Genomic DNA, 7,974 nt, shown 5'->3' with positions numbered 1-7,974 from the left:
AATATCATCATAAACTATAATCTTCAGTCAGTTTTTGGTGATTTTAAATAAAGGGCTGTGTCGGGGGTCCTCAAGACCAGCCAGATTAGGTGATTCACTAGGAGGAATCATGTAGTTGTACTCATGGCTGTGATTTATTACCGCAAAGGTCTATAAAGCAAAGTCAAGGAAAAAGCACATGGGGCAAAGCCCAGAAAAACCAGGTGTAATCTTCCAGAACTCGTCTCCTATTGGAGCCACAGGAAACACTTAATTTCTCCAGCCACAAGTTGCGATCACACGTGTGAAATATTGTCTGCCAGAAAAGCTCAGCACTCAGGATTTTTACTGGAGCCTGGTCATGTAGGCACCATCTGCCAGCACATACCCAAATTCCAGACTTGCAGAAGGAAAGCAGGTGTTCAGCATAAACCATATTTTTGTACAGTTTAGGTACAATTTAAGCATATTCTTATCAGGTCTGAAAATGGTGGGAACCCTTTGAAAAATCCAAATTCCCAGATGCCAGGCAGGGGCCAACTTTGTAAGCAGGCCAAAAGGATGGTAGACCTGCTACGTTACTTCTTTTCCGCACAGAGGCAAACCACTCATTTGGCTGACAACTTTCAAAATAACATGAGTATCCATTTTTATCCAAAAAAGACATATGTTGATACAGAAAACACCCTAAAGACTAGGTTTCTGGAAACATGGGTTATTGCAGAAGACATAGAGCTAAATTCATATAATTATATTTAATTATTATTATGTGAAATTACTATTACAGGGCGCCTGGGTGGCTCAGTGGGTTAAGCCGCTGCCTTCGGCTCAGGTCATGATCTCAAGGTCCTGGGATCGAGTCCCACATCGGGCTCTCTGCGCAGCAGGGAGCCTGCTTCCTCCTCTCTCTGCCTGCCTCTCTGCCTACTTGTGATCTCTCTCTGTCAAATAAATAAATAAAATCTTTAAAAAAAAAAAAAAGAAAGAAATTACTATTACAAATGTTTTATGAATCCTATTAGCATTTAAGTAGGTTTTTTTAAAAAGTTATCCCTATGCCCAACAGGGGACTTGAACTCACAACCCTGAGACCAAGAGCGACTGAGCCAGCCATGCCCTTGGATTAAAGAGTTTTTGAAAAGCTGAAGTACAAACAAAGGATGCAGATGAAAGTATTCTGTTCTTTGAAGTTTTTGGTTTCTACTCAATGCCAGATATAGTAGCCTACCTCTCAGTGCTCCAAATGAGAAAGTTAAGCTGTAATTCATATGTCCACTGTTCATCATCTTGGAAAAAGAGAGAGGCAATCCACTTAGTTTCCAAAGAATTTCACATCCGAGAAGCTTGACTATGAATGAGCCTCACATTGCCTGCACTGCCTTCACTTCACGGGACTTCACTATTTGGGATTTTGATAAAAAACAAGCCTTGCCAGAGAGGTCTGACAAGCCAGCATTTATAATGCCTAAGAGTTAATTTAATATTATCTGGAGTCATAATTAAAAGGAACTTAGTTTAAAAACATTTGCCTGGGGCCCCTAGCTGGCTCAGTGAGTTAAAAAGCCTCTGCCTTCAGCTCATGATCCTAGGGTCCTGGGATCGAGCCCCACATGGGGTTCTCTGCTCTGCAGGGAGCCTGCTTCCTCCTCTCTCTCTCTCCCTCTCTGTCTGCCTCTCTGCTTACTTGTGACCTCTGTGAAAAAAATAAATAAAATCTTTTAAAAAATAAATAAAAATTTAAAAACAAAACCAAAAACATTTGCCTGTTATCTTAGAGTCCTTATAAAACAGAACCAATACATTAATTTAGGGTTTGACAAGAAGAGAGTCTCCCTGATCTTCTGTTTGGTTAAAAATTCCTCCTAACATGGTGTCATCTGAGGACAGTCCGAAAGCTGTGTGTTAACTCAGAATTCTAACCACTGAGTCCTGTTTTGAAGCTTGTCCTCTTGAGGGTAGAGGATTGCCATGTGGAAACATAATAGGGAAATTTCTTTTTCGTAACACATAAATTACTTAGTACTTCTGTCCTTTTCTTTTTTTTTAATCTAGAGCGATGCTTTATTTGAAATAGTTCTTCTGAGCTTAAGGTTTCTCTCTTAAAAAAAAAAAAAACACAAAAACAAAAAACTGTTTTAATCAGGATCCACACCCAACAGGGAGCTTGAACTCACAACCCTAAGATCACAGGTCCCACGTTCTACCTGCTGAGCTTCTGCCACTGACCTAACTGGCCAGGCACCACAATGCTCTTTCTTGCATCCAATGAGTGAGAACTCAAAGCAGGGAGAGGGGAAAAGAGGAGAAATGTACTTATCAGTTTGAAAGTCACAGTTTATCTTTCTACAATTAAACTAAGAGGAAAAAAGTGAAGAACCCACTGGTAGTAGGAAGAAACAAGAGTCTTCTAGGGCCTGGCGTTTGATGAGGTAGATACTCAAGTTACTGTGCATTTCGTTGCTTTTCTACCGCAGCGAATTCGGCAGAGCCAAGGAAACATGCATGCCCGAGGCCAGGTTACTCTTCTTTTCCAGAACCCCTAACTGTATTGCTGGCAGGGTTGTTGTTGTCACAGTAGTTGGCTGTCCCCCGGACAAGTGGGGTGCTGGTCTGTTGCTACAGATCTTTATCCCAGCATTCATCACAAGGAGGGGGGCACTGCCATGTGCGCACAGCCAGAGTCTCTTGTTCAAGGCTCCTGATTTGGTTGACAACATTCTGCTCAGTACAGCTTTTATCATCACAGCTTGAGATACGATGACTGATTTCGGCCGAGGAACCTGGTGAGCACTGAAGTGGCGAGCACTGACGGGACAAGCAACCAATTTACAACACCAGCATGACTCTTTCCGTACTCTGTAAAATGATGAGGAAACCTGCAGGCCCTGATCTGGTGGGTTTTATTGTAGGGGCATTGTATTAGCTTTTCAGGCTCCACGGCTCGGTGTAAGCTTCTTCCCTGTAGGAAATGAAGGAGATGAATCCAAGTGCTGGGTGGACAGCCCCACCCCCACCCCGCAGTCACCTTCTCTCCCCGGCTACACTCACTTCCGGCTCCTGATGTCAGGGGGTTATCCTTTCCTTCGTTATTGAACAACTGTAGGAATTAAAATTGTAGGGTATTGTTAATGCTCATGAGAAAATTCTCAGTTTTTTGAAGAAGCAACACTGCAAGGATCTGAATTTTAAATGGCCACGGAAGCTCGAGAATATGAAGAAGGATCCCATCACCATCTAGTGGCGGAGAGTGGAATCTACACTTGGAACAAGAAGCAAGGGCATTTGTCCATTTGGGAATACTCCAACATTTTTAACAAAAAAAAAAAAAAAAAGAGAAAAAGTTAGGCATACAAAAGCCAAAACAAATATGGCCAAATGTTGAGGCTTTGGTAGCGCGGTGCTTCTGCGGTTTGGCTATGCCTTTAACAGCAGCCGTGAAAATATGCTAGTCATGGCTCTGTCACTAAACAAACCCTAATTATATTTTTACATAACTGAATCTAAAGAGAACATACCAACAGAAGGAAACCCTTCAGCGTCAACTTTGGAAAGAAGGACTACATAACTAGAGACTGCTAGTAGCTGGAGAGTGAATGCGATCACCCGGAAACAGAGCATCGCTGTCCAATAGAACTATTCCGCAGTGGTGGAAATGTTCTGTGTCTGAGCGGTCCGATAAAGTAGCCACATGCTAATGGCCCATGCAACTAAGGAGGGGAAATCTTCATTTAATTTTAAAATATTTAAATTCAAATTGTCAAAGCCACCTGTGACCAGTAGCTACCATACTGGGGTGCAGAGTAGAGCTTACAATCTTTCTCTAAAAATATGTAGACCCTCTCTTAGTAGCTTTCAGTGGAGGCAGAACCATCCCATGGTGAAACTGCTAGAGAACTGAAACGTGAAAAAGAATGACACAAGCTGGGGCGCCTGGGTGGCTCAGTGGGTTAAGCCGCTACCTTCGGCTCGGGTCATGATCTCAGGGTCCTGGGATCGAGTCTCGCATCGGGCTCTCTGCTCAGCAGGGAGCCTGCTTCTCTCTCTCTCTGCCTGCCTCTCCATCTACTTGTGATTTCTCTCTGTCAAATAAATAAATAAAATCTTTTAAAAAAAAAAGAATGACACAAGCAAGGGAAGGTGGAAAGAAAGAGTCTTGTCTGGTCACAGCTCATTAGACTTGAGGATATCGAATCTCAAAGACATAACAGGCCCACTAGCAAGTTAATAAAATTACAAAAGAAGTTAAGGAAGCACGAACAGTCCAATTCTACCACATACAGACGCTTCAACCATAGAAATAATCTTGGCAAACTTCCAACTCACATAGTTGAAAACCGCTGGGAACCAAGCCAAAGGAAATCACAAAGACAAAGAGCTCATAAACTTTATGAACACATTTTTCCTGGTACATACAAAAAGGGGGGCACTTCAACACACCTCCTTCATTCGCCCTGTGAGTTTAAAGAGTTTTACCCTAAAGATCAAGCCAGATCCTCTTGTAGGACAGCACAAATAGCCCCCAAAGTCTGTCCCTCTAGACCTCTGCAGTGGTAGATCTGTCTGGAGATGCTGTAGACTCTATTAAAAAACTTTGGAACAAAAAAAAATATCCCAGAATTCTAGGAACCTTGGGATACAGGATCAACAGCAACTATCAATCAGGAAAACCTAGTCTAATATGAGGGCTATTTTGAATATTGGGGCATGTGGAAGGGAAACTATATATAAGGCAAGATCAGTTGAGATAAAATTAAAGGGGTTTACAAGAAACCAAAAAAGTTCCAGTGGTGATTTCGCCAGTCCCCGGGTATGTTATTTGAATTCACTAATGCAATTCTGGAAATTGGAAAAGCTACCACTTTGAACCTCTGGAATTCTACTTCCCCGGGGGGTGGGGGGAGAGGTAATATGAAAATGTCAAGTCTCTAGGAGAATATGCAAAAAAAAACAATTATGATCAAATAATTGGAGAACCTGGAGATACCCATCCCACCAATAGAACTCACTGGCAGTCAAAAGGTAGGTGCATCTTGGAGGTTACAGCAATATTAGGAAGATTAGCTAATCCTTAAGTAGTACTTACTAAGTGCCAGGGACTGTTCCAAGTACATATATTTAACTCATCTAGTTGTAATATATAGAGATGTGTGATGTTAGCACTGTACTTGATATCATTTCCTTAGTAAAGGATCTTCCAAAATCAATCCTTGGTTAGTATACATGCATCCATTTGGCTGGTGTATTCTTTTTAATACCAATAAATTATGTTCACCACCACAGTTTGCTTTCACTCGGCTGCCCTAACAAGTCACATTGACTGTATCACCAATATAAATTCTTCCACCCTGAGGCATAATCCAATAAAAGCAGAATTTAAACAGCTGACCTAATGGGTGATGGGAGTTAAAGAGGGCACGCATTGTGATGAGCGCTGGGTATTATATGTAAGCGATGAATCACTGAATTCCCCTCCAGAAACCAAATTTGCACTGTATGTTAACTAAAATTTAAAAAAAAGATACAATAAACAGATTACCTAAATCCAATTCAAGTATTAAAATTGCTCATTACAATAATGACACATTAGCCAGGGGTCACAATTGGGCCTGTGAAGAACTTTTTTGTTGGGAAGGCATATCCTTTTTCTTGATCATTGTGGTGATTACACAATGCATGTTTGTCAAAACTTCTGAACAATTCAGCAAAGAAGGATAAATTTTACTGTGTGTAAATTATATCTCTGTAACACCGATTTTTTAAAAGTACTGCACCCAAAACCTGTCTTCCCTTATTGACTTAATGATTAACTTAATGATTAAAGTAAACTTTTGGGAAGAAAAATTTTTCCCAAAATCAGGTAAAAGCCTTTGCCCTTGAAACTCCTTACCTGAGAAAGGAGAGCAGGAATCAATTGGTATGTCTGAATTCTGAAAACTGCATATCCACATCCATACTAAACTTGGGTCTCTTCACCAATTAGCAAAAATGGATCCAAATTTAGAAGCTCCTTAAACAGCAAGATGCTTTCGAGCCATGCTAATACAGTAACCACTAATACAGTAACCACTAGCCCACTAGTAGCTACATGTGGCTAGATTAATTAAAATTAAATAAAATTAAAAGTAAAGTTCCTTAGGGGCGCTAACCACATTTCAAGTGCTCAATAGCCATCTGGGGCTACTGGCCACCATACTGGACTGCACAGATGTAGAACAGTTCCATTATTCTATAAAGTTGTATTGGATAATATTGCTTTACGGGCTAAACAGGTATACTGATCCCTGGAGTTTAATGATTTGAGTAAGACATACTGGGGCGCCTGGGTGGCTCAGTGGGTTAAGCCACTGCCTTCGGCTCAGGTCATGGTCTCAGGGTCCTGGGATCGAGTCCCGCATCGGGCTCTCTGCTTCCCTCTCTCTCTCTCTGCCTGCCTCTCCGACTACTTGTGATCTCTCTCTGTCAAATAAATAAATAAAATCTTTAAAAAAAAAAAGACATACATAACTATATGGCATATATCTCTGAGAATTCAACTGGCTGGCATTGTTAACAAATTAAATCATTTTAAAAGCATGTATTAAATTAAAATTAAATCATCTTGTAAGGTTGCATACTGTAGCTATTCTACTGATGTTCCAGTAGGACAATGACCTCAAGATACTCAGACACCGGCCTAGCAACAGGGGCAACTCATGGCAGAGTCATGGAGGAAAGCGTGTTTCTCTAAGTGCATCCAAAAAGGCCTCCAAAAATTTAAGAAATTCCCAGTAGGAGGTGTGCCAGGAAACCAAATAAGCAGACTATTTGTTTTTAATCTTCTGCTTAATGCTTTGCCTTGAACTGTTGGCCTTTAAGCCACCACTCATAGATAGATGACCTTGGAATGCTCCTCCCTCCATTAAGGCAAAAAACTGCGGTTTTATACAAATGATTTTTATGGAAATTATAAGACCATTTTATTGGTAAAAACCACTGCACAATTCCCCATTTTTGGATCTTACTTGAGACATGGCATGACAGAAAATACTAATTTTATCACCAATATCCATAATCTCTGATTGTTAAATAGAATTTTCCATTTCACAAGGTCACACGGGCTTCCAGAATAAGTACTGGTTTCCCATCCTCCTCTCCGGTTACGTACGGTCACACACAAATTCTGTCCAATGAGCTGTATGCAGAACTGCTGTGTGCAACTTCTAGAAAGTGCCCTTATAAAAAGGGAGATGGGTCCTTCTTCCCCCTTCCCCCTTTCTGCTGATTGGAATGTAGACAAGAAAGCCGGAACTCAGGCAGTCATATTGGACTTGAACAGGAAGAGCCATGTTGAGGCTGGTGGGAAAAGATAGAAGGAATCTGAACCCTGACACTGTTAAAGATCCTATCAGACCTGGGGTGTCATGAAAAAAAAAGAAAGAAAGAAAGAGAAGTCTGTCTTGGTTAAGCCACTATTGCATTCAGAATTTTCTGTTTCTCCCAGCTCAACCTAATCCTATGCAATATATATAGCATCTCTGGTTCTCAGCCAAAATGTAACAAGAGTAGACTCAATGAAATACAAAATGGAGCTCCCGGGGTGCTCCCCACCCTCAAGCGTCAGATAGATACGGACTGGCTTCCTCCTGTCCTGGCACAGGCAGGGCTTTCAGTGACCACTGGCTCACAAGCTATTTATCTTTATTTTATTTTATTTTATTTTATTTTATTTTATTTTATTTTATTTTATTTTATTTTATTTATTTGACAAAGATTACAAGTAGACGGAGAGGCAGGTAAAGAGAGAGAGAAGGAAGCAGGCTCCCTGCTGAGCAGAGAGGCCCATGTGGGGCTCGATCCCAGGACCCTGGGAACATGACCTGAGCTGAAGGCAGAGGCTTTAACCCACTGAGCCACCCAGGCACCCCACAAGCTATTTATCTTCTATGTCACCACACCTCACATGGCGCCTTGTCCGACATCACACGCCTCCATGGGGCTTGTTAGTAAGGAGCAAAT

At 41.3% G+C, this 7,974-nt stretch overlaps 1 pseudogene; it reads right to left on the bottom strand.

Moving 5' to 3' along the window:
• Positions 1-2,025: 2,025 nt before the first annotated feature.
• LOC116589397 lies at positions 2,026-7,937 on the bottom strand (annotated as a pseudogene).
• Between the last annotated feature and the right edge of the window lie 37 nt (positions 7,938-7,974).

This window comes from Mustela erminea, chromosome 4 (genome assembly GCF_009829155.1).
Source record: "Mustela erminea isolate mMusErm1 chromosome 4, mMusErm1.Pri, whole genome shotgun sequence".
Lineage (NCBI taxonomy): Eukaryota > Metazoa > Chordata > Mammalia > Carnivora > Mustelidae > Mustela > Mustela erminea.
Note: the sequence above shows the minus strand (reverse complement) of the source record. Positions and strands in the feature narration are given on the sequence as shown.